Below are 22780 nucleotides of genomic sequence, written 5' to 3' on the forward strand. Positions count from 1 at the left end.
ACTAATTTTTTTCAAGGGAGACATATAGATGTATTTGAAAGTAAACTATTTGGGGGCACCTGGGTGGCTTAGTCAGTTAAGCATCTGCCTTCAACTCAAGTCATGATCTCAGGGTCCTGGGATCGAGCCCTGTCTTGGGTTTCCTGCTCAGCAGGGAGTCTGCTTCTCCTTCTCCCTCTGCTCCTGCCCCCTGCTTGTGCTCTCTGTCTCATAAATGAATAAAATCTTAAAAAAAAAAGAAAGAAAGTAAACTATTTAGAAACAATTATTTTATTTTTATGTCTTGCTCTTTCTTTAAAAAAAAAAAAAACAGCTTCCTTACCATAAGATAAGAAGTAGAAAAAATAAGATTAAACTTAGGGGAAAAGTTAGAATACCCACCAAGGTCACAAGGTCATAAGGTCACAAGGTCACAAGGTCCTACACTTCCACAGGAGATGGGTCTGAGACTCCGAGAAGCTAAAGAAGCTTCTTAGGGTCCATAAGATGAAAGAAAACCAGCGTCTGAGAAGATGAAGAATTTTCCCAGTTGTCCAAGAGAAATCTCTTTCATGGTCTGTATCATTCAATATAGGTTAGGAGCTGTTACAGCAATAAAAAAAATCCCCAGACCTCAGTTACTTGTATCAACAAAAATCTATTTCTCATTCCAGCTGCAGGTCTTCTGTTAGAGTTTAGTTGGGAGCTCTGCTCCATGTCTCATTTTTGGAGACTGAAGTTGTCAGCAACCACCATCTCAGATGTCGCTGGTTACCACAACAAGAGGAGAGAGCACACTGGAGGGTCTTGAACCAATAGATAATGCCATGATCTGCAAATGATATCCATCATTTCCTCTTATACGTCACTAGCCAAAAGAGCCAGATGGCCCTACCTAACCCAAAGGGGGCCACGTTGTACATCCCATCATTGCCTGAAAGGGGCAAGAACAAGCAATATCTCAAATGGGTACCAATGACTACCATAGGGCTCATTATAAAGGGTGTGACACCATGTACCATATCACAATTAATAGTAAGTGGGTGTCCAATGACCACTTTTTATAAACTCTTTGCATCATGCAAAGGATAGTTAGGTAAATACAAAACGGGGCGGGGGGGGGGCGCAATATCATAAGGCCCAGGATGCAGCTTTGTCAGTCTTGGTTAATATGAAGGTAAAATCCTCCAGGAACAGGCCTCCAGTGGCCGGGGAGGTAAAGTAGGCCAGGGAAGCTGGATCGCTGACCAAACTGTATGGAACTGCAAAAATGTCTGCCTCCTCTGAAGGGGGAGGGGGCTTGTAACTTTCAGTAATTTTATTGTCATATGAGGCTGTTAACCTTGGACTACTAGATATTTTGATTTTTTTTTTCTTTTTCAAGAAGAAAAACTGGAAATCCGGTTCATTTGTAAAATCTCCAAAATTATGGTATTTTTGAAAACAATGTGCAAACCAGTCAAAACATGTCTGTCAGCCAGATGTGGCCTGCGGATTGCCAGTTCATGGAGAAATTCCATGTTGCTGACAACTTGCAGAGCCATCGGTTATGACAGTCCACCGAGCAGAAGGGAGTGTTGATGTCCCCTTGGGAGAGGGCCACCGAAAGTGGCATCTCACAAAATCACGGCAGGGGAAATGAAGGGCAAATGCCACCTCATTGGTGGCCTCAGTGCTGAAATCACTGCTGAGGATGTCTTGGTTCTCCAGGAACCAGACGCCTACCCAGAACACTCTAGGCGGAGGAGATTCTAAACTCCACCAGGGGACTTGCCTGTATTTGTTTACCACTGTGTCTCCACAATCTTGAAGGAGGTCCAGCAAATGGAAGGTGCTCAATAAATTATGTTAAAGGAATGTGGGAGGTTGCATGGAACTGATTTAAAACCTATTTCTGCAGAAGGAGAACACGTGTGATGACCTTTTCTGTCCAGAGACAAAAACGGATTTTTTGTTTGTTTGTTTTGTGTTTTTTTATTGTTGTTTTTGTTTTGTTTTGTTTTGTTTAGGACATTCTGCCCAAATCTAAATTGCTTACTTTGAATGGTATCTTCCATGCTAAACAGTAGAACTATAACCACACGGCACATTTCCCCCCGTATAAGAATGATTTCTGTAGCAGCAAATCCAGCCACCTCACACTGTCCCCAGGTAGCTCAGCGTGGGTGAGAGGCAAGAGACTGTCCCTTCCCGTGCAGCTGCAAGGGGCAAGGACGTGGCACTGGGAGGGGGTCAGCTGGGAGAGAACTGGCAACTGAGCCATGAAGCAGGTAGCTGCAAATGGGGTGGGGACCACAAACTAGTCAGCAGATGGGAGTCCCCATGGATGCTGGCACAGAGAAATGACAACTCTTGAGGTCCATGGAAAGAAGATGTAACCCTGCAAAGAAGAGGAGAGAGGGAACCCCTGAATTGACAAAGACTAAGGCATCACTATTAGGAAGAAGGGAAGCTTGAGATGGAAATTAAATTCAATTAAAAAGAAGAGTGATTACGTTCCACTGCCAGTATGTAGCCTGAGATTCGAGGCTGTAAGATGGTTGTGGGTCAGGTTCCCCGAGAAGCAGACTCCAGGGTGAGCATAGGGTACAGAATGCTTATGGGGGAGCACTCTCAGGATCACTTCCTGTGGAGAAGGGAAAGAAGCGGGACTGGGCAGGGGAGACGTTAGCTGCTACGATGCAATCTCAAGAAGACCCTCACTGACCCGGGGAGCTCTGAGGAGGGGCTGGCCCTTCAGGGTTGTCCTGAATTGAAGCAAGGAAACTGAGGTCTGTCCCTCCACATTGCCAGGTCATTGGGTGTGGGCTGTCCGCAAAGGGCTTTGGGCAAAGCCCCTTTCTTCAGAAGAGGGTGTCTGCCAGGAACACACTCGCAACTGGGGAATGAGCCTTTTGGTCTTGATGGGGCATGTGGTGGTGCATTACAGCGCCCACCTGTCATCAAGTGAGATAACTTTGTACAGTGTGACCTTCCCTGGGTTGGTATGTGATCGGCATAAAATAAATGCCAGAATCATTGCTTTCTTCTCTCCCCTCTGCATGCCAAAGTTCTATGATTCTGGAAACTAAGGCATTCCTTTGGTGCTCCCATTCCAATAGCAAGATCTGGTCCATAACATTTTGTTTAATACTTTGATAGCTGGAGCCTCGTATGGACAGGCCAGTGTCAGGAACACTGCCTGCAGCAGACTGAGGAAGGAAGTGAAATTCATAAGGCAAATGTGTAGAAAGGAACCATAGCTGTGAGTTACAAAGTAGACCCTTGTGGGGACACTGCATCTATTTTTCATTTCCTTTTCCCAAAGCATATTCTCAGGACACGGGTCTTGAGAGATGCTTGGCATTGAAAGGGTTCTATGGGCAAATAAGGGCGGGAACCACTCCAACTCTGATCCTTCTTGGAGATTCCTGACCTACACAACCCTATGGAGCAATCCTGCACAAAAGACACCTACTCATCTTTGTGAAACAGAAATATTTGACCACAGCTAATAAAAGCTTTAACATCTTGTGGCAACACTACATGATTCCAAAGAGTTTAGATGTGTAAGGCAAGCAGTTTATAACATGTTTTTTTTCCTAAGTAAACAGTCCTTTTTGGAAACATCAGTAACTATGCGAAGTATCCTGTCTTCCTCGGGGTCTTTTTGAATCTGTGGAGGGCAGTTTCTGCTGGGGCTATTTCTCTAACAATGAAGAGTCAATCACATTTAGCAACAGTGGAGATAGGCCATCTCGTGTACATGAAAACGACTTTAAAATTTGAGCTTAACCATGTAGGAAATATCACCCAGAGACTTCATATTTTTTCCGCCTGTAGTACTGGAACTGCCTTCTACACCAGTGGCTGGAGGGTTTAGCACACTTGGTAGGTGGCAGCTGGGGTGCCTGAAAGCGCTTCACATATATGATGTCCCCGGAGGGGACGCTCAGGTTGAGAGGGGTTCAATGACACACAGACACAAGGAACAGATCTGACCCTGCCTGGGGCCGTGTGGCTTCTCAGCCCAGGATCCTGATTGCACCACTCTGTCCCCCACCTTCACGTCACACCATTCTTTGAAAAATGGATCAATAAGGAAAGGGCTAAAATAATGATTAAAATAAAATTAGCAAATCTACTGCTGAAGGAAAAGCCACTTAAAAAATCTTCACTTGGGAAATGAATACAAATAGTATATGAACCCTGATCTTTAGCTGAGTCAAACATAACTGAGTATAGATATTTCAAAGGAGAACGCCACACATTTTTCTATAACAGTAGGGAATGTTAGAATGTCCATGTAGGGAACAAAAATATTTCCATACTGAGCAGTCTCCATGTTAACAGTCACCAAGCATTTGGCTGAAAGCTCTGTGTTCTGCTTGTCTGACAGCGTTTTAGCTGGAAAAGCTGTCAACTTTCTTGACGTCCTTCAGGTCTTCTCTTCTGAAAGCAAAGATCAGAATACTGGCCGGTTTTCAAAGATCTGTTTTCTTCTTCATGCGGTTGTGGCAAGGCCGGGGTGCTCCCGGACAAATCGTGGGCCCGCCACTGGACACTCCTGCTGGGATGACCTTTCCCAGCACCTGACCAGGTGGCCTGGCCACAGAGGCACCTGCCTTCATAGACGCTCGCACGCGTTCTATTCATCCACCTTTGTCAGCACTTTTCTGTTTGGCTTCCTCCACAAACTATTCTTTTTAGTTTTTAGGTCACCTTCTCAGAGCTGGAACATTCTCATCAAAACAAGGCACTTGGGGCTGGAGGAGGCCCGGTTACTAATGAACTTGGCTCCTCCCAATACTCACTTGTCTGACATGTGGTTAGGGTGGCAGGAGCACCGCTTTTTGAAACCCACTGATTTTCAACCAGTGGCCTCAGCTTCCTCTTTGCACAAAACCTTTTACCAGCTCTGCCATGAATTTCACTTCTTTCTGTAGCCTTTCCTCTGGTGACATTTCTAGGAGGCGGTAAAACAGCCCAAAGGCGGGAAGACAGGGGGAATTTATAACCTGGGGAGTCTGCCTTGCATAGACTGAAAATCTCCTGAGCAGCCCAGCAGCACTGACTGTATGGTATGGGAGGTAGGGGGGTCTCAGGCTGGCTGTGCATCAGCCTTCAGTGATTATGGGAGGGCAACAATTACTGCGGAAGAGAAATGAACCCAAGCTGACCTTCACTGAAAGTACGAGAAAGGTGCTGGACCCGTCTGTTTCTGTAGCTTGAGTTTTACTCTGGTAGTAGGCTCAGAACACAGTGCTGGGTCTAGAATTGGGGGGGGGGGAGTGTTTCAGACTATCTAGCTAACTAATAACAAACAAACCCTTAAGGTGTTTGACCTCGACAGTGGATTTGGGGGTTTCTAGAGATGTTTAACAAACAAACCCTTAAGGAATAGTGTAACAGTCACCAGTTTCTAGAAAATTTAAAAAGATATGCCACCTAGTGCCAACTGAATACTATTACTCTGATCAATCATCCTGTCTGGCCCTTCAGAACCCAGGATTTTAGTCCATCCGTGTTCTTGTTGTAGACTTATAAATGAATATTCAGTGTGTTAAGTATGTGCTGAGCAAGTATAACTTTTTATACTTACTAGGATCAAAGCACTCATATTAAATAGATATCTGTTTGGGGGCGCCTGGGTGGCTCAGTTGGTTAAGCGTCCGACTCTTGATTTCAGCTCAGGTCATGATCTCAGGGTCGTGGAATCAAGCCCCGCATCAGGCTCCACGCTCAGCACAGAGTCTGCTTGTCCTTCTCCCTCTGCTCCTCTCCTCCCCTCTGCTCATTCTCTCATGCTCTAAAATAAATAAATAAAATCTTAAAAAAAAAACAGATACCAGTTCGAGCCATATGAAATTGCCTTATTTGTAGAAGAAAAATAATCAAATATCAGCAGTTTCATATGGTTTGACCTAAATAATTTCTAGGCTTTCTACCTAACAGATTTTCCTCTAGTTTCAAAAGTTACAGTAAAAATGTTACACGAGCAGTGAACAATGTGGGAAAATTCCTTCCTCCATCCTTCCTCCTTCCTTCCTTCTCTTCCTTTCCCTCAACAAACACTCAGTGCCCAGCAAGTACAAAAGTCCATTCACTGCAGTGAGTCCTGCAAGGCGGCTAACTGAATAAGGTGCAGCCCTTTTAACTCTCCTAACAGAGCTGGGGAGACCAACATGAAACAGCTCGCAGCAGAATACAGCCGGGGCTCCTCAGAAGACATGAGTAGGATGCTGACGGGGGTGCAAAGAAAGGGGGTTGGGAAGAGCACCAAGGACAGTGGGAGAGGCCCTCCCTTGGTTGAGGGCTGGCTCTGGGAAGGAAGGCTGGGATGAAAACCACAGGGACGGCAGCGGGCACAGGCAGGGCTCGGAAGGGGGAGAGCGTTGCCGGCTGAGGCGCTCATGGTGAGCAATGCCGTGGTGGCTGGAACGGGCATGGGGTGTTCAGAGATCACCATGAAGGGAGAAACATGAGGCTAGTGCTGTAATCATCCTCACATGAGGACACAGGGAGTTTAAGTGACTTGCCGAGGGCCATATGGCCAGCCACTGGTCTAGGGCCCAGGGTCCTTAACCACTGGTCTAGGGCCCAGGGCCCTAAACCACTGGGCTGCACCTGCTGCACAGGGAGATGCCCTTCAGAGGCCACCAAAGAGAGTCTCATAACAGAGGCAAACAGGTCACAAAAAAGCATGGAGGATACCTGCTTATCTTCTAGGAGGGGAGGAGTGAAGAATGCTGGGAACACCCACCCACGTGGGTGCGCGCGCGCACGCATGCACACACACTATATTATACAGACAATATTCAACAAGTATATACTATATAAAAGTATATTAATATATAATAATATATAATATATAAAGCAACTCTGGGACTAGGGCAACGTGATAGTTAATGATATATAGTAAATAATTATTATATGTATGATAGCTATACATGTTACTAATCAACTATCATGTTGCCTTAGTCCCAGAGTGCCTTATCTAGTTAGTCATTGTCCTGCCGCACTGATTAGACCAGTGGCTTTAAGGTGTGGTCCTTCGTCTCCTGGGAAGCTGGGCTGGGGGCCTTACTGTGTTGCACGGATGGAGGTGGGGCCGGGAAATCTGTGTATGAACCAACCTTCCAGGGGGCTTTCGTGTACGCTCGAATCTGAGAACCACTGGATCAGAGAAAATGTGATTAGCAGCCTGAACACTGCTGACCTCTTTTTACCCCGGGTCTAGCTGTATACTCTCACTGAGTTGGAAGAAAACCTTTGGTCTCTTCAGTAATTTAACCATTTCCATTTTAATATCCTGTAAACTATTTAATTAGTTGGTAAATTTTTTGTGAGTATTAAAGGTCAGGATTTGTGAAGTCCAGGTTAATGAGTATTTTTATTTTATTACCAAATTCAATATTGATTATGTTTTAAAGTCCACAGCATTTAAAGAAAGGCACACATTTTCTTTCTTTCTTTGCTAGGGGACAGCGGAATGAGGGATGAATACAAACACATTCATTCGTTTAACAAACATTTATTTGGAGTGTGTGTTTAAGAGCCGTTGGCAGAGGGCTTTGGAGAATAGACGGTCACGTCGTGAACAGATAAGCCTTTTGGGCCAATGCAGGTCTGTGGGGCCCAATTTATGTGCAAAAGTGTGGTAATGGGTTTCCAGCTCTCCCCTTGCATCCCAAACCTAGAGAAACTTGTGAGAAACCATTTACCACACTTGGGCTTTGCAAAATCGGAAGAGGAGGATGATCATTAGCTTGGGTTATAGTGCCACCATTTAAAAACGGAAAAGGTTGGCTTCTAAAAACTTGCCAAAAGCTACTGGCTTTTGAAACTGAAGCAGCAGATGTGCCAGAATCCCCACATCTGCCTCCTCTGCTGTCCTGGGCTCTCCCCTCCAACCCAGCTGCCATGATGACCCACATCAGTCATCTTTCCACAACTCACATCCCTGGCAGCTCCTCCAGCTTTCAGGCATAACATCCACACTTCTGAGCCTGCCTTTGTGTCCCTTCTCAAGCTCGTCCAACTCATCGGCCTCCCTTCCCCTACCTGCCCTCTTGTCTGCCAAGCCACACTCCTCCCTGTTCTAGAAGTCCTTCTCTCCCAGGCACGGGCCCGCTTTCCTTTGGGACTCCATTAGAGCTATTTTGGCTGCAGGAAACAGGAACTCTACTCAAACTAGCACAAGAACAAAAAAGAAAGGGAGATGTACTGGCTCACAGGCCAAGGCTGGCGTTGTTCAAATGACCCTCTTTGAAAGGAGAACACGCCTCTTCCCTAATTGCTCTAGCGGAGAGACCCAGGGCCTCCCTTACTGCAGCACTGGCCCGTCCTGAGCTATAGCCCTTGTCAGTGTGATCGGCCAGCTATGAGAAGAACAGAGCTCGGCACAGATTAGGGGCCCAATGAATATCTAATTATCATTAGTAATTATTCACAGTTTAAGAATGAAGGACTGAATGAATGACAGCCCCCCCCCCCCCCCACCAGTGGGGTATAATCAGAGTCCTATCTAAGCCACAGTGAGGCGGCCAAAGGAAGGCATGTCCAGGAAGGTTTGGGTGGGGTTGGGGAAGACTTTGCAGGTCAGGAAATGCTTGAGCTTGGTCTGGAAAGATAGGTAAGCATTCCCTAAGTCAAGGCAGGGGGCTGGGTGAGAGGAGAGGAGGAACAGTGCTGAGGGGAAGATGCTGGGTGAATGCTGAAGGGTGTGAAAGCAGCTGGTTTGCTCAGAAAACAATAATGGTGCAGCAGCGCGGGCCTCTTGGACACAGCTTGGGGGAGGAAGCCAATGAGGGCAAGATGTGTGCACACGCACGCAGGGTGCTGGGGCAAGGGGACAAGGTCATAAAAGGCCACGCCAAGGAATTCACTATCAGGGAGCCAGGAGCTCTTGAAGAGGCTTTCAAGTCAGGACCTGCAGGGTTTGGGGTCCAGCTTGCCAGCTGAGTGGTCATGAGTAAGTTCCTCCAGCCACCCCAATTTTTGCCTCCCAGAGCTGCTGTGGGGACAGCATACAGCCAACCAAAAGCATCTCTACGGCCCCCGGTACCTGGCAGAAACTCAGTGAACGCTAGTGTTTCTCCTTCTCCCTGTGACCCAGCTGATTGCTACATGTAGCCCACCAGAGGAAAACAAATCCAGCTCCTTATAAGCTCCATGTATATCGTTCTACAATCCCAGAGTTCAGCTGGTGTTTCAAGGCTACCATGAGGGGAAACTGAGTCCCGTGTTAGCGGGTACCTGTGGTTTCAGTTTCCTCTCACCCCGATTTCTCCCATCATGATTGGAAGAAGTGAGATGCTTGCAGCTGAAAACATGCATATCATAGTTGTCACTTTGGGATTTAGCAGAGATAGATAGAGCTTTTCAATATTGCCAAATCCTTTTCAACTCACGGAGCTCCAGACTAAAAGATGCACACAGGGGTGTTCTTTTAGAAATTGCCCAGGTAGGCATGCTTGTCTGTAACGAGCACTTGTCTTCGTAAGGAACTCCCTCAGCTACACATATTTCTTCATAAGAACAAGTTAGTCAAGAGCAGAAGACGATGAGAATCATCCACAGAGCGAATGGAGAACTATGTGAGGAGCAAAACAATTCCCCCTAGAATGCTTTGTTTCGAAGCTTTAAAATTAGACACCAAGCGTATCGGTTTCCTTTGTCAGTGTGGTGCAGTGGGGAGGACAGAAGCCTTGCAGTCGAACCAGCCCCGTGGTAGTTACTAGGAACTAGTTCTATGACTTGCAAGTCACTAGTTTTCTGTCCCTGGCCCAATCCCTGGACCCCTCCAACCCTCCGTTTTCTTGCTTCTTGCTGATAAAGAGTAGGGAGCCCGAGACTTAAAGATTGTTATGAAGCCGAGTGAAACGATTTTGGTTTATGAAGGATTAAAATCTACACCACGCTTAAGCGCTGTGAATTGTGCAAGACTGTTGAATCTCAGATCTGTACCTCTGAAACAAATAATGCAATATATGTTAAGAAAAAAAAAAAGAAGAAGAAGGTAGCGGGAGGGGAAGAATGAAGCGGGGGAAATCGGAGGGGTAGACGAACCATGAGAGACGATGGACTCTGAAAAACAAACAGGGTTCTAGAGGGGAGGGGGGTGGGAGGATGGGTTAGCCTGGTGGTGGGTATTGAGGAGGGCACATTCTGCATGGAGCACTGGATGTTATGCACAAACAATGAATCATGGAACACTTCATCTAAAACTAATGATGTAACGTATGGGGATTAACATAAGAATAAAAATAAATAAATAAATAAATAAATAAATAAATAAATAAATAAATAAATAAATAAAAGAAAATCTACACCATGCTTGATAAATGTAGAATTGTTGTTGTTCTTGTTGTAACTGTAACTTTCCTAAAATCATTCAGGATTAAAAATAATAGAAATCACCTACCTATATCATGAATGGTGTTACATGTAATTTATATACACTGCAGTACGATAGAACTACCCTTACTCTGTGGAAGGCATGTTGGGACGTGCACAGCTGGTAATTACATGTCATATTTCTGACTCTCAATTTGAGTGTTAACAAAGGATCTGTTGCAAGTGACAGTGAGTTGACTTCTTACTCGTTTTTTTGCTTTGTTTTGTTTTGTTTTTTAAGCCGCCAAGTCACAAGAGAACTGTAAAAGTTGCATTCGGAAACTTTAACTTACTCTTCTGATGGTCGGGCCTCATTAGCTTCATAAACAGAGACTAGGTACAAAGTGAAATATTAACTTTCTGGAAACTTCCAAGTGCTTATGTATCAGGAGAGACAAAACCAATTGGGACGTTTATAAATGATCATCATAAAGCCCAGCCAGACATTTCATTACTGAGAAATGAGTAATGCCTGTTCTGCAACCTGCTCCAGAGGCAATGGAAACAAACAACCCAAGATGGAGCCTTGACCATTTCATTGCCATTAGTGTCAATGGAAATTATTCAGGAAACAAAATCCTTCCTCTTCCCCACAGCTGGGAAAAACCCCACAAATTGTTATAGACCAAGCTTTTAATTCATAAATACTACAGATAATATGTCGCCTTTTTGCTGCAGGTTTCCAGCTTATATCATCTGTTTTACTAATAACCTGGGGGAGGGGGGGAGGTTCAACAGAGGCTCTCTTTGGCCAGATCCAACACTCCGGCTAGAAATGTTTCTGTCCATTTTGTTAAAAAAAATTCTGGGCAAAATCATGAGTAGATAAAAATCTGATTCATCAGAATTCACTAGGACTCTTTAACATTTTGCCTTAATCTTATTTAAGTGCATATAATTATTAAGAGGTCTACAGACGCACTTATGGCAGAGCCAGGGGGCAAGAGATGGAGCGATGATGCACTCCAGAAGTGGGTTTTGGGTTATTTCCGATGTCCACCTGGGGATCCAGGTACAACATTCCTACCCATTTCACTAAATACTAGATGTTCCCTTTCCCGATGTTATATCATCACATTAAGGAAGAATAGCGTGGATTGTTTGACTAAAATTAAAATGGGTCTGAATTTGAAGACTTTGAAGACTTCGCAATAAGGTGGGCAGTCGGTGCAGGATAGAAGAGGGTGGGGGGCGGTATGAGAGTTCTTCTGGCTATAAAGACAGTAGACATCTAACCTCAACCCAAACATTCCCATTCCCACAGCTAAGAAGTTATACAGGAATTAAGTGACTCACATAACTGGCATGACTGAAATATCCAGCAGAGGGTGGCAGGCTGTAGGGGCAGCTCTGGTAGAGGCACAGACCAAGTTCTGAGGACTCAGTTTCTCTCCCTTTCCAGCTCCACTTTCTCGGGCTCAGAGGAAAGACTTCAGCCGCTCAGACTCTACTTCCTGCTGAATCCAACTCAGCAGAAAAAAAGGGCAATCGGCCTTCTTTCTGAAACTCACAGTGAAAATCTACTGATTTCAATGGCTCTGATTTGACTGCATGCCCACTCTTGAACAAACCCCAGTGGCCAGGGAAATGTGACCCCTTGGATCAGCCTTGAATGACAAGTCCACCTCTGGGCTCAGGGACTGGGTTCGACTGCACCAGAAGCATATAACTTGAGAGTGGGCGGGGAGATGGCCCTGGGTGCAGTTTCCTGAAGAGGATGCATAGGTTCTGGGTGGCAAAGATGAGAGTGACTCACCAATGGGGTGCAGGTGGGGAGACTGCGAAATCTTGATTAGAGAGACACAAAGATGGCAGGAGGAGAAGCACTGGAGGAAAAAGAAGGAGAGGGGCCAGAGAAAGAAAGTAGTGGGATTCCCTAAAGTTGTGTCTCATCCCACCAGCATTCACTGTCACCACGTCACCTCGAGCTTTGGGCCCATTTCTTATCTCTGCAGGGAGGAGAGTAGGACTGGGTCCATGGTTCTTTATTGGGACAATACATCAGAATTACCTGGAAAGCAGTTTCAAATGACACAGGCCCAGGGGCAGTTCTGCTGCCCATCCCCAGGGAAAGCCAATGGGAGGAGCTCTGAGGTCACAATCAGGGCAAAGACTGCAGTAACCGCAAGTGGACAGTGGTCCTAGGTGACAGACTCATTTACCGTCCACAGTCAAAGGTGATGAAAACGGCATACTGATTCCCTCAAACACCTGCCTGGAGACATACAAATATAAACTTATCTAAAAGGTGTGCCTTTCACCCACCAGAGGTCTGCCGACAGCAGCAGTTCTCAAAGTGTAAGGGACCTCAAGAGACTGTCAGAGGGTCCGTGTGGTCAAAACTATTTTTAGGGGCACCTGGGTGGCTCAGTCGTTAAGCGTCTGCCTTTGGCTTAGGTCATGATCCCAGGGTCCTGGGATCGGGCCCCACATCGGGCTCCCTGCTTGGCAGGAAACCTGCTTGTCCCTCTCCCACTCCCCCTGCTTGTGTTCCCTCTCTCGCTGTGTCTCTCTCTGTCAAATAAATAAATAAAATCTTTTAAAAAAACTATTTTTATTAATTGTCTTGTCCACTGATTGACATCGCAACTAGCCTCTAAGAAACTATCATTTGTTAAGTTTTGGTCTATTTTTTTAAATCACATTTATCTAAAAAGGCTACAAAACCCCCACATTTTTCCTTTTCTCAATGACACAGATCTGTGTGAGGCCGGAGTTTCTTCCTATACTTCAAACAAAACAATATTTCATCACAGATTGAATACAAAAGCAGATGTGAGCATCCATGGGTTGTCCGTTAAGCCAGACACTAAAGAGATTTACGAAAATGGAACACAATGCCAGTATCCCTACTAGATTTTGTTTTGTTTTGGGAAATGGGGTTATTTTTCACAAAAAAATATGCTACTTACATAAACACACAATAAATTTATTACTGTTATGTTTAAAAGAATAACATTTTTCTCAGTTTTACTTTGAAATACAGTAAATATCAATATATACAACTCATATAAATAAAAGCTTTTTGGGGGTTCTCAGAAATTTTAGAGAGTCTATGAAAAAGCCAGAAAGTGTGGGCACCTCTGGACCAGAATCCCAGTGAATCAGATCACTGGGACCATTTCTACATCTTAGCGTCCCAACCTGGCAGGGCTGCCTACCTGCTTACAGAGAATGAGCACGCGCTACAAAAAGGACACCCCCTAGCCATTGCATAGCCTGATCTGTGCTATCAGACCTGAGGAAGTGGGAACGATTCAGTGGATTCATTGCTGAAAATTTGTTCTTGCTCATTACTCCCACATCTGGTAAGTGTGGTCCTTCGAGATGGTCACGAGCAGGTAACTCTCCTCCTAGGCACTAGATGGCACTGCTTACATAAAAATGCTTTAGCAAGGGCCGCATCCCTAAATTGGCTGTTTTCTAGATTCAGGTGGGGAGGAATAAAGAGTGTTTGGCGCATCCGTATTCTGACAAATACTGACAAAAACTTTCCTTTTTGTTTCTGTAAATTTCTAACCTTGAGTTCACTGATATGAGGGATTAGTAAAAAGGAGAAGCTTTCTGATAAAAGATGGATTGAGTTATTCTATAGCAAGGGTTCTCAGCTTTAGCGGCAGATCAGAATCACCTGGAGCATCTAAAATCCAGACGCCAGGCCTTACGCTAGTAGTTAAATCTGATTTTCTGGGGATGTGGCCCAGGCATTGGTATTTTTGAAAACTCCCCAGTAAATTCCAGTGGGCAGCCAAGGTTGAGAATCATAGTCCTATAAACTTTGCCATTAAGAAACTAACCAGCTGGCCTATAAGGAAGAGGCATTGATTTTTCCTTGTCCCTTCATTTAATTCTTTTAATCTTATTCCAGTTGATTTTTCCCATCATTTAAATTTTAGCCAATGATCTGAGAAAAGGAGCCAGGGGAAAAAAAGAGCAAAGCAAACCTCTGAACCACCAGAGTTTACCACCTTAACGTATGTTTTCATGGAGGACTTTTAATGTGTAGGTGAAGGTAGAGAATGAATCTCAACGTCTAAATTAGGGCCTAGGAGAGGTGTTAGAGCAGGTGGTAGAGGTTATCACTAAGAGAAAATGCTCCGAGTATCTGGAACCTTTACCTCCTGTCTCACCTTTCATCTAACCAAGGGATGAGAACTTTAGGATCACCTGGGAGGCCTTAAAAATACAGATGCCTAGGGGTGCCTGGGTGGCTCAGTTGTTAAGCATCTGCCTTCGGCTCAGATCATGATCCCAGGGTACTGGGATCGAGCCCCGCATCGGGCTCCCTGCTCAGCGGGAAGCCTGCTTCTCCCTCTCCCACTCCCCTTGCTTGTGTTCCCTCTCTCGCTGTGTCTCTCTCTCAAATAAAGAAATAAAAATCTTTAAAAAAAAAATACAGATGCCTGAACTTCACTGGTGGGAGGCCTTAATTCAAGAAGTCAGGAGAGGCCAAACGTGGGCATTTTTTTAAAGCTCCCAGGGTGATTCTAAGCTGCAGCCAGTTTGAGAACAACTGACCTAGCCAAATCAACTATTTTTCAGACTGCAGGACAAATCCCACCCCATTAGGGGATTCTGATGTAAAGTAAGGCCCCATAAAACCTGCTTTCATGAGCAAATGTGATCTAAGTTCAAATCCATTCTTACCGCATAGTATCCCATTCCATTTTATGACTCTGTGTGTGCGAGGTAGGAAGAGTCATTACCGTACCTGTCACTTTTACTAGCTAAGTCATGCTCATCTCCATTTATCCTTGACTCCGGAGAAAAGACTGGTTATGTCAGTTACATATTATTTCCAAGGGACCTCCTGTCAGGGCAGATCTACAGGTTTTCCAGACCCTGTAAATATAAGCGGAGCGTTTTCAGTTCCTTGATGTTTTCTACATTAACAATTTAGGCTCTTTCTTTGGCAAATGAAAGCAGCCCCTCTGCTTGGTGAAGGGCTATGAGCAATACTATGTTTGAATCAACCGTCCTTAATCAAGTCACAGAGCCTGGTGCCCCCCAGAACCAAGATCCTTTCCATAATGGCGCAGCTGAGGAGCCCATCCAGGAAAAGGGCTACCTCGTTATCTGGCATTAATGCCAATTATGGCGTCTGAACCAGAACTTTATACAGTAATTAGAACAGTGCTAACACAGTGAGCAGTGGAACTGGTCTGCATTCACTCCTTGCATTGGTTATTCTCTGCCATGTTCTCCTCCCCTCCCTCAATTCATTCTCTGCCCTGTTTTTCCCTGTGGTGGGGAGACTGACTCATGTGGACCATATCCCCAGCTCTTTTGCTCTCTGGCTTCTGGTTGAGTTTGTCCAGTGGAAGGTATTGGCAGGAGATCAAAGGATAGAGGAGAGAGAAGTTGGGTTATTTCCTCCCCCCCCCCTTTTGGGTAATATGGCAGGTCAGTGGCTGCACGGCTCTACCCCCGACTGACTGTGGGAGCCCCTCCTGTGCAGCCCCCTACTATGTGAATCTCCCTTCTGTGCAAGGCCCCCTCCGGTAGGAGCTCCCTTCTGTGTGGGAGCCCCTTCCTATGGGAGTCCCCCTCCTGTGGGAACCCCCTATCATGTAAGCCCCCTTCTGTGCAAGCCCCCCTTCTGTGGGGGCCCTTTTCTTATGGAAGCCCCCCTCTTGTGGAGAACCCCACTCCAGCTCTCATCAGACACCAGTAACCTCAGTGCCTTCTTCGGGTCCCTTCAGCCCTGGGGAGGTAACAGCTTCCCACCACTGCCAGCCGCTGGGAAAAATCCCTTATTAATCAAATTTTCTTTAAAATCCCAGTGACTATGTCTTCCATTTCCTGCTGGGTTCTGATGGCTGGGATACCTTCTAGACTAACTATAATCGGAATTCATTTTTCACTTTTCAATCATTCACATAGAAGTCCTATAGGTATAACTTGTGTTCCTCAAAGATCTTAACTTTAAGAGAACTTCTAAGTTGCAGGGTACTTTAAAGCCTTTTTTTTCCCTTCTATCCAAGCCTTCATGACATCTGGATGTCTTTGAAATACTCCAAGACTAATGAGTTGGGTGCCTCAGTTTCCTGTTGTGTAAAACAGAGGGGCTGCACAAAATGGTCTCCAAGACCCTCCTCCTCCAGGAGCTGCTCCTGCCACCCCCTGAGTCAAATTAGCCCCGGGAGGAAGGAGCCGGCCAGAGGTAAGGGCGGGAAGAGGGGGGATGTGAGATACCCACATGTCTTGGTGTATTTGAGATGCATGTTCCTCAGGGTGAATGTGATACAGTCTGTTCCATTTTAAAGTTAGCCATCTGCTGTTCACTGGGTGGTGTGTCCCCTGCCAAGCCCTTCATGGGCCGAGCTTTAGAGCTGGGGAGTGAACCACAGGGTGACCTGGGCCTCGGACAGGGCAGCTGCTCAGGGAGGAGAGGCATCCAAACAGCGGCATCCCACCCTAGGGACTTGCTCACACGCAGACTGAGGTGCCACCTGCAGGGTCCCTGATCCAGCAGTGCTGGGCGGGCCTGAGCAGGGGTGCTTCTCATCAGTCTCCTGGTGCTGCTGGTGCTGCTGGTCCCTGAGGGCCATATTTTGAGAACCACTGGTCTCATCAACCACTTAGAATGCAGCATGTTAAATTATCATGAAGATTAAGTGCAAAGCTCGGGGGCTGTTTTGGGGTGGGAGCGATTCTTGAGAGTGTGTGAGGGAGGGTGAGCCCCAGGGGGTTTTACCAGAGAGGCTGCGCTGAACGCTAGAGGATGGACAGGAGCTGACAGATCACAGGAGGGGAAGGCCCTTCAGACACGGGTGTAGGGGGAGGGGAAGCGAGGGGACAGGAACATATATGGACGGCAGGCTGGTGAGGGAGGGCAGCGGTGGGAGACAGGCTGGGAGAGGTGGGGCTGGGCTGTAATGGGCGTTTCCATTTGTTTTTGTTTGTTTGTTTTTTAAAGATTTTATTTATTTATTTGACAGAGAGAGACACAGCGAGAGACGGAACACAAGCAGGGGGAGGGGGAGAGGGACAAGCAGGCTTCCCTCTGAGCAGGGAGCCCGATGCGGGGCTCGATCCCAGGACCCTGGGATCATGACCTGAGCCAAAGGCAGATGCCCAACGACCGAGACACCCAGGCGTCACGTTTCTGAGTGTCCCTCACCACCGTTACCCCAGGCTTTGCTGCAGCAGCTGGCCTCCTGACAGGACCGCCCGTTAGCAGCTGTCCTCACCATGCACCATGCACCTCTCGCTTTCTGTCTGGGGCTTCTCTGACAGGACTGTCTGGGATGCCTGTGGGCACCCACCTGGCTCTCCACATGCACAGCCTGGTGTCTGAGGGACTTAACAGCTCACAAGCACCCCTCAGCCAATAGAGGACAGGAGGCAGGAGGTGGTAGATAAACAGTGCCCCCTCCTCAAGTCCTCTTAGGAGCAATTCTACATGGCTTCTCAGAAGATGCTCAACTCAGTAACATCCATTTCTACTGGCTTCTCTTCTCATCGGTTTCATTCCTTGATCTCTCCTTCCTGCTCATTAGAATGCCTCCCCAATGGGCGCCTGGGTGGCTCAGTCGGTTAAGCGAATGCCTTTGGCTCAGGTCATGATCCTGGAGTCCCGGGATAGAGTCCCACATCGGGCTCCCTGCTCAGCAGGGAGTCTGCTTCTCCCTCTGATCCTCTTCCCTCTCATGCTCTCTGTCTCTCATTCTCTCTCTCGCAAATAAATAAAATCTCAAAAAAAAAAAGAATGCCTCCCCAAATTACCAATGTACCAAACCCTTATCTCAGGCTCTGCTTCCAGAGGAACCCAGGCTCAGACAAGCTACAAATGTCCTGCTGAGGAATTTGGACTTTGTCCTGCAGACAAAGCCAATCACGTTTCTATGATGAAAACAACAAAAGCAAGAGCAACACTCTGATGAACAAAAAGTCACCAAGGGCTACCAACACTTAGGTACCATTGTGAGACTGGAGGGGAGAACCATTCAGTCTCAGCTCAACTGACTTGTGAGGCTTCTGCCAGTCAGCGAGGCCTGGAGATCTGTTCCCTGGTGTGGCTACGCCCTCCGGCTCCAGGGTAGTGGAGGGAAATGTAATGTCATTGCTGGGCAAAGCTCTCTGGCAGGCTAGCTGGTTCTTAGGGTCGAAACAGCAAAATAAACAATGAGAGGATCCCCCTGGATGTGAAGAAGAGAATTATTTCAAAAAGGAAAAAAAAAAAGGTGGACTGGGGTTGGAGAGAGAGTGTTCCTGTCTGATACAGCTCATCTGCAGAGGAGGACGTCCTAACCAGACTCAGAGCCCTTCAATCAGGGAAAGGTCACTCTTCCTGGTTTCACAGGAAGACAAGCAGAAGCCAGAGGGCTTCCCTGCTGCCCTAGGAAAGCAAGAGGAATCAGGGAGTTGGTCTTCACAGCTTGAGAAAGCAGAGGTGGGGTGGGGGGAAAGGCATGGAACATGGGGGGAGGGCTGGGCAGGATCCCAGGGGAGCAGTGCTAGTGAGGAAGCGACAGCCAACCCATTTCCAGGACAGTCACATCAAAGTCTTTATGTGGTGATTTTGGTCCTTTACCCTCTTCTGGCCACAACCTTAAAGGCTGCTACACACAGACTCTTTGTTAGGCATCCAAGGGAGAGATGAAGGGAAAAGGGAGCTCTCAGGATAGGGAAGGGGACCCGTGCAAAGGGGTGGGAAAGACGGTCTGGGTCCAGAGGCTGGAACAGCTTGCTCCGTGTGTGTGTGTGTGTGTGTGTGTGTGTGTGTGTGTGTGTGATGCCTTGAGTACAGAAGATGTTTTATTCGGGGTTTGCTCTAGCATATGTGAATTTAAAACCTAATGCATTTTTTTCTTATTTAATTTTTTGAATAGAATGCTGCATTTATGGTGGTTCAAAATTCAAAGAGTATGAATAGTAGCAGGGAAGAATCTCCTCCCACCCTTATTTCCCAGATTACCCGCCTCACACACACACACACAGGCAACCAATGATACTAGTTCTTGTATCCTTCAAGGGACAGCTTATGATTTTGCAGGGAAAAAACACGTAAAACCATTTTTCTTCTGGTTTACACAAATGAAACCATATTATACACACTATATTGCAAGTTGTTTTTGGCATTTAATAACTCCGGATAATCTTTCCATATCAGTGCATACGAGTATCCTTATTCTTTTCTGTGGTTGCATGGTATTACTTCACATGGGTGTGCCCTAATTCATCGAAACAGCCCCCAACTGATGGGCATTTAAGGCTATTTTCTAACTTTTGCTATTAGAAAAAATATTGAAATGAATCAACTGATAAGCTATAATATATTCTAAACTCTGCTTTTATTATATCAAGGATACGGATGGTTTTTCTCCAGTAAAACGTAAATGCAATTCAATACGAGCAAGCCAAATTTATCCAATAAACATGTGCCATTGAAACACTTTTGTCACATATATTTGATTCAGCAGAGTATCCTTAGTTATAAAAAAAGCTTGTTATAATTAGTAATAGCAGTGTGTTTTTAAAAGCAGATGATGGAAATATTGAGTGATTGTTAGCATCAACTGACTGAGCGTGGGGAGAACCAGGGGTGTTTGCTTAAAGCAATAAGGGCAATAGGAACAGAATGGAGCCTCGCTGCTCTGTATGTTTAGGAAGCTCTGAACGCGGGGCTCAGAAATCTGGGTTTGGTTCCTCACTCTGCCACTGTGACTTTTTCAGTGAAGTGGGGACAATGATTCCTACTCTATGTATCTGGCGAAGTTGCTCTGAGGATAAAATGGGAAACTACCTCACATGTGTGAAATCTATAAACTATAAATGCCTGAACCAATGTCAAATTCTATTGTTATCCTATTGCTTAGAGTGCCGGTTTTGGAGGTCAGTAGATAATCCACCTATGGAATCAATTCTGAAATAAGTTTCATAAAAGAAATTACACCGGGCATGACCATTTTAATTAAATGCACCAAATGGTGGCCCTTATATATCATAATGTTTTAAAAATCAATTAAATAAGGAATCAGAAACGAAAGAGATTGCTATTGGCTAGCTACCACAACTTTTTTTTTTTGCACCCCCCCACCTCCCTGCCTCATTTACAGTTATTAAAATCAAGTTCACTGCTAACCACCTCGACAGGAGATAAATCTGGAAACCACTCAGTTCTGATGGGGTAGGTATTATCTTTATGCCAATTAACACTGATAATATTCTTGGATTTTCAGGTACCACTGTCTCTCTGGATTCATTTGGAAATGATCAATAAAATAAATGGGTGAACAAAGTTTAAGTACTCTGGAAAATGAAATGCCGGGCTGTCTGGGTTTGAGAATTATTAGGAAACCTACCCATTTCACTCATTAAAACCTCCACGATGCGCCATTATCGAAGCAGACAGGTGCCCCGGGCACTTCTCAGTCAATCCATTCAAGTTTCCGCTACCTCTTTTCTAGTCTCTGCCTCCATGGCAACAGTCCACTGACCTGCCCTTCAGGGAAATAGAATTTCTGGCAAGACTGAGACTTTTAATAATTCCACTTGTCAATACAGGTCAGAGAGAAAGAGATGGATTTGTACCAAGTTACTTAACAAACTCGCTGACAAAATGAGCAACCTCCAGCAAATGACCAGACCCAGCGTTCAGAATGTCCCCCAGGAAAGCCAAATGTTGCATCATTAGTCTCAGAAAATTCACACCACCAGCACCTGTCCATCAAACCCTTCCCTGTGTGTGGACTTCTTCTTTCAATGTTTTCTTTATTTACCTTTTCCTAGAAAGGTGAAAGTGTCCTGGGAAGCTCATCTAAAGTGATTATTAATCTGATTATTAATTTCCTCCAAATTTTAATTTTAATAAATACAATACAAAATGATCTACAACGAAGGGCATATTTTGTCCTGCAAGTTTCCTTATGGGAATATCATCTAGAAATATCAGTTTTTTGTGACCAAACTTCCCTCTTGGCGAAGGACAAGGCTCTAGAAATATCTACTCAGTACCCAGAATCTAAACTCTCATCCCAAACATACAAGAAGCACTCTTTCTACTCACCTCTCTCCCTGGAAATGTTCCACTGTGTAGCCTGCCGTTGTAACAGGTTGCCTTTTTGGCGGCATTACTCTCTGACTCGGAAATATAAACACCGCTTCAGAGATTTATTTTTACAATTCATCTTCTGATTTGTCATGGCTGGGAAGGTCAGCTTCCAGATTTTCTATTCTAAATTACTTTTGAACAGATTTTACAAACAGACTAAGGAATGGCTTTTGCCTGGACCGGAACAAACTCTGAAAGTTGGGGCTCATGTCCCCTCCCTTCCTCTTGGTAAAATGTAAACAATTAGAAAACCCACCATTTCCCAAATCAATTATATGTAAAAGAATGACAGGTGCCTTGGAGACACTGGAGTTAGAGAAAATGGCAAATAATTTTTTCATGGGCCAGCTGCTCAGCTGATGTGATTTTGGGGAAGGTTTTACTAGGCTCTGAAATCCAATCAGCAAATCAATTAAGATCATGCCCGTCTCTGCCAACAGGACCGCCGTGCGGCCTATCTCTGCCCTCCTCCTTATTCCAGTGATTTCTGGTGTGTCCCTGTCCCAAAGCCAAGGGAGCCAGTCAACCTAAGGTTCCTTTGCTTTATGCTCACACTGGACAACAGGGGAGGGTGGGGGCGCCGTTCCGGTTTAATTAAGGATTAGCGATCACCAGAAGGAGGATTGCCCACCATTCTGCTCCCCCCCATTTATATCTGTCCCAGTCCAAGCTTGCCTTCGACACTGGGCTCAGCACAGACTCAGTGGGGGCTGACCAGTAGGACTGGCTGTCAATTTCTTTCAGCGGAAAACACACAGGACCAGGCAAAGCAGATGGTTCCTAAAGGGGCACATCCAAAAAATCTGCTAGCAAACTGTGGTGGTGACTGTCAAATAAACAGCAACTTACTGGAGGGGAAAATCAGATCTCCCCCGCCACATCCTGCCACCATCCATGCAGCTTGAACATCGCCCACTTAGGAGTTTCTAATCCTCAGCGAGGCAAAGGACAGCCCGTCTTTTAAGCCTCCCAGAGATAGCCATCCTCCCCGATAACGCTCCCGTATCTGTCAGTAAAAGCTGTTATCTAGGTAAGACCACCTTCAGGAGGGCTGACCTGTGCATCACACATGGTCACTCGGTCCTAAGAGAAGCAGACACAAATATCACGATTTTGCATAGTTAGGTGGACATAGAGATGGCCAGTAGGGCCTCAAATGGAATTAAAACCAAGGACTATTTTCATCATAAAACATTAATAAAGTGTTTTTTTCAAACTCCGAATAAACCCACAAATAATTATTTGTGAAGCCCTCGCTCTGACTGTATGAGTTTGGGCAAATGAATTCACACTTCCGGGCCTCCGTTGAACCGGAAGATTTCTAAGGTCCCTCCTAGCAGAACATTCTAGATTTCTTTGGGTGGGAGT

General features: G+C 45.7%; 1 protein-coding gene across 1 annotated transcript in view; it reads right to left on the bottom strand.

Moving 5' to 3' along the window:
* Nucleotides 1-22780, bottom strand: part of CHN2 (chimerin 2) — a 295925-nt gene that overhangs the window by 86052 nt on the left and 187093 nt on the right. The window lies entirely within an intron of this gene.

Source organism: Mirounga angustirostris, unplaced genomic scaffold (assembly GCF_029215605.1).
Source record: "Mirounga angustirostris isolate CCGP_5_RB_7025 unplaced genomic scaffold, mMirAng1.0.hap1 SCAF_12, whole genome shotgun sequence".
Lineage (NCBI taxonomy): Eukaryota > Metazoa > Chordata > Mammalia > Carnivora > Phocidae > Mirounga > Mirounga angustirostris.